This window comes from Hipposideros armiger, unplaced genomic scaffold (assembly GCF_001890085.2).
Source record: "Hipposideros armiger isolate ML-2016 unplaced genomic scaffold, ASM189008v1 scaffold_438, whole genome shotgun sequence".
Taxonomy (NCBI): domain Eukaryota; kingdom Metazoa; phylum Chordata; class Mammalia; order Chiroptera; family Hipposideridae; genus Hipposideros; species Hipposideros armiger.
The window spans coordinates 878,763-883,187 of NW_017731788.1; the positions used below are offsets into that span (position 1 = coordinate 878,763).

The 4,425-nt window shown below is 36.3% G+C and overlaps 1 protein-coding gene across 1 annotated transcript in view; it reads right to left on the reverse strand.

Moving 5' to 3' along the window:
* The window catches only part of COL28A1 (collagen type XXVIII alpha 1 chain), a 166,958-nt gene extending 165,401 nt beyond the window's left edge, over positions 1-1,557 (reverse strand). The window contains exon 1 of the mRNA XM_019665289.1: positions 1,467-1,557. The gene's annotated coding sequence lies outside the window, so the exon portion shown is untranslated. The remainder of the gene's footprint in view (positions 1-1,466) is intronic.
* Between the last annotated feature and the right edge of the window lie 2,868 nt (positions 1,558-4,425).

Genomic DNA, 4,425 nt, shown 5'->3' on the forward strand with positions numbered 1-4,425 from the left:
TTTCCTCTGGATGTAATCCCCTTGCTAACCAGTGAGATGAATACAAAAGGATGTTCAAGTTTAATTCTGAAGATTAATGTAAAAATAAAGCTATGTAGCAAAACACAGCTGCTATTGCATTTTTTTTGGGGGGGTAGGGAGGAATAGCACCATGTCCCTGGCATTTCACGTGACTTTTCTCTATTGTTGAGCCTATACCAGAAGGAACTTCTTAGAAGTTCTGTAAATAAGAGACTGAGAATTTAATTTCATTGAGAACAAGAGAGATTTTACAAGGTACCTGATCAAGATGACTCTTCAAAAACCTAAAGACAGTGATAACTAGAATCACGAGAAGGAAACCACTTTCTTCTCATTTGTAGACCTCATTTGGTCTTTGGAAATGCTGCTTTAAATGAAGGTTTATCTTTTTTCAAAACTAAGCACCTGCTCAATACAGTTTTCTTGGCTTATGATCATGAATTTATATCTGAACCTCTGTATCTGCAATGTTCACAACCATAGCTTATTCGTTAGCATTATTCACAATGTCTCATATTTTATTACTATTTGCTCTGGTATTTTTTATCTAGCTCTCCCAAACCAAAGTTTGGTACTCTTTTCTGTTTTCTGATATCAATCAGAGGACAACCTTACACCTTTCTACTTTTCTTTCTTTAGTTTTTTTTGTTTTACTGCCTTTCTGAAATCTCTTCTTTATTAGTTTGGTATCTGAAGAGCCTACCCATTTCTAATCACTTTTGTCATGTTCTATTTTGCCTCCATTTTAATAATTCCCATTTTTCTCTTATTTGGATATCACCTACAAGTAAAATAGGTTTCAGGGGAAAGATTCCATTAGTTAAACGAAAGAAATATAAATCTCTATGCTTACTATGGCTAAATTTTATAAATCCAGGAGCAATGACTATCTTTAATTAAATGCCATATTTTTGCCATTTTTTGGCCTAAATTTTATTTTGGGCAAATATCAGGATCAATAACGCCAAGAGGCTTTATATATTATGGGTTCTCATTCTCATAAATAAAGTTATCTTTCAGCAGAGTTTACCAATTTTATTCATAGTATGCACATCTCATTTGTTTCTACCTGAAGATAAAATGATGAATAAACACTTTATTCAAATTGCCAAACTAGCCAAGTTTTAAAGTATCCTACAAGTAATGCTGAATTATAAAAACTTGTACTAAATTTTAAAAAAAAGCCCCAAAAGAGATAAACATCATTGAATGCTATGCAGTAGACTGTAAGTTAAAAATAAATTTTAAAATAACTTAAAAATCAATTTAAAATTTTTAGTTTACCAATTACTCATATTTTTCTAATTGATTTAAAGTAATAGCAGAGGATTAAACATTTGATCAGCTTTCTTCACATAGTAAGTACCTAAACCATTTAGTCTTTCACAGTTCCTCAATGGTCCTGTTCGATTCTAAGTGATTAAAGCAAAGCAGTGATGTCTTACCTTATAAAGTCTGCCAGACAGGAATTAAAGGCTGGTTAAGGAAATGCCAACAGCAAGGACCATTGTTTGGGAAGGAGCTGACCATTTGATATTGTTCTGCTCTGTGTGAAATAAAAATTGTCTTTGCTTTGGATCTTTTGCAATCTTTTATTCATGTTTATTAGACTAAGTTAAAGCAAGAGTGGTCAGGCATTTGGCCAGGGTGCAAGATCTGGGTGGGATGAGTAAGTAATTTAAAGGAACAGTGTCCTTTTGGAGCAATCTGTGTTTTCCAGACTGTTGTAAAAACAGCTTGAGCAAGTTTTCTACATTTTAGCCACTTATTGACATTCTGCCTTTGTTTCTCATGCTATGTCCTTCTCTTTCTGTTACTACATTTCTTTGCCTGGAGTATGCATTCTGTTAGATATTGGTTTTAAACAGCTCTGTGAAGGCGTGTACGTGAGTGACACCAGACTCAGATGCAAAACTGTTTTTACAAGAAAGGCAGTGGGTCGAAGAAGGATGATGAGCATTTAGAAGCTCATTACTCTAGTCTTTCTACCTCAGTGATTTTCTAAAAGGTCTTCAGAATACTGAAATACTTCAGAATAGCGAAAGAGTGATCTAAATTTAGTCCTTGGTTGTGTCCCTAATGTGGGGACCTCAGTTTCCCACTTATGAAATGAGGCAATGGATTTAATTATTTATCAAAATTCTTTTAAACTGTGACATAGGAGTTAGGTTTACAATGGTCAGTATTCTGAGGTCACTGTCCAGGAAAGGGTCACTGAAATGGTTCCGTTCTCTTCTTTTCTATTTTGTATTTTGTGGTCACAGCCCATATCAAGTCAGTGTTTATCAGTATAAACCATAATGCCAACAGGCCACATGACCCCTAGACAACCAACAGGGAGTCTTCTCTATTACTGCCTCAGAGATAGAGAATAGCACGATGACCAGAGAAAGCAATATAAATATTTGTGTTTATAATTGTTTTAAAATCAGCTTTCTTAGGAGGAGACTTTAGCACTGATGCATCTGTTTATCATAACAATAATGGTTTCCATTTTATGAAGACTTTATCAGGCTAGGCCCTCTGCGAAGTGCTTCATAAACATTATGGCCTTTAGCCCTCCAAAAGCACAACCACCTACCTACAGTAAGTACTGTAAGAATTCATGGTTTGCAGATGAGGATGTGGAGGCAGGGAGGAGTCCAATCACTTGCCCACTATTATACTAATGCTAGAAAATGCCAGAATGGGGTCTTGACTCAGGTCTTTCTGACTCCTGAGCCTCACTTAGAACAACTATTACATCATTAAATTAAGTCGCCACATTCATGTCTGTGTTTTCATTGTCTCCTCGCCACAAAGAACTTCTTGAGGAAACACGGAAGTTTTGTGGAGCTTTGGTAATAGAAAGGAGAAATACTGGGTGTATTAGAGAAGTAGTGATGGAATTTCCCAGGAAGAAACCACATGTATATTTTAAATAACCTGTGGATGCTAGCCACACTTTTCACTTTTGTGAGATGAGTATCGTGGGATAAGGAAGTGGCATTTTTCAGAAAGTCAACTCTCTTTTTCCTGAGGTAAATTAACAACTTGCAGAATAATAATACCTCTTAAGAAGTAAGCAGGTGACTCCTGGAGGTGAGAAATGGATTACAGCCCTCTTGCTTTTGAACTGTTCAGTTGGTGGGAGATTGGAGTTCTGCCTGCTCATCATTTCTCCTCGAACCCTCAAAGTCAAATAAGATAGCCTAAAGGTTTGCCACACCTCTGTCCCAAGTGTAGCCATCAGCACTAAGTTCATTGGGTAGATGTCTCAAAAGAAAATCTTGTGTTCTGTCAATTTATATCAGTCAATTAGCTTCACACCCAGAGAAACAATGTGCTATGGCTAAAGACCACAATCTTAATCTTAACAGGTGATCTCGAATTAGTGTGCAATTGAGCATGCAAAGACCAAATAAGAGAGCGTGGATGATGATGATGACTAGAAAAAGGCAACTTGGAGTCCATGTTCTTCTGACAGTTGGTCTGTAGCAAAGGCTTTATAGAAGAAAGGTAGTATACTATTTTTACTATTGCATCTGTAGATGGACTGGAGTAAGCACTCAAAAAATATTTGTTGAATGATTTGTTGAATGAATGAGTTTTAGTGTTTGTCAATCACTTGAGAACCATGATAAAAATAGATTGCTCTCCAGAGCACTGCTAGACAGCAAATCTTTTTCAACTTCTAAAAAAACTTTCATTACTCTACCATATTAGAATCTATGTTGGCTTTATTTGTTTTTGTACCAGTGCCAAGTTCTCCATCTCAGAAGTGATGGTATTTTGGGGCCCTAGGATTATTTAAAAGGGATCAAATTCTGGGATGACTTGTATATATATATACATATATATATATCAGAAGGATTTATCTGCATGTTGTAGGAGCACAAAAAAGGCTAGTAACATATCAGCTCAAACCTGTAACACAGTTATACATCTGGACCAAGATCAAGGTGTAGTGAGGTGTTTCACAATCTTCTCCCAATTTGGCCCACCCCCCACAGAGTAGAAAAGAACAATGTCAACTGAGAAGGGAGAAGTCAATGACCTTCTTACCCAGTTTGGAGAAATTTGTTGTTAGAATTCCCCTTCTTCCTCTTCTTCTCCTTCTCCTTCTCCTTCTTCTTTTTGTATAAAATCTTGGTGTAGTAGGATTTCTATCATTTGCCCTAAAGCTCTGAAGGTTCTGGGACTCTTTATCATGCTTGGCCTCAAGAGTTCATGACTTGGACATTGTCTCATGCTTTTCATCAGTAAATTAGAGGCACACCAAAATGGTATTGGTTTTGTTTATCAACTTAGGGAAGGATTAAAAGTATTCCAAGACAAAAAGGACGTGGAAATTATCATTGGTAATAAAATGTAGCAACTGTGGAATTTCTTGAATCCAAGCAGTGTGATATTAGTGTCCCTCCC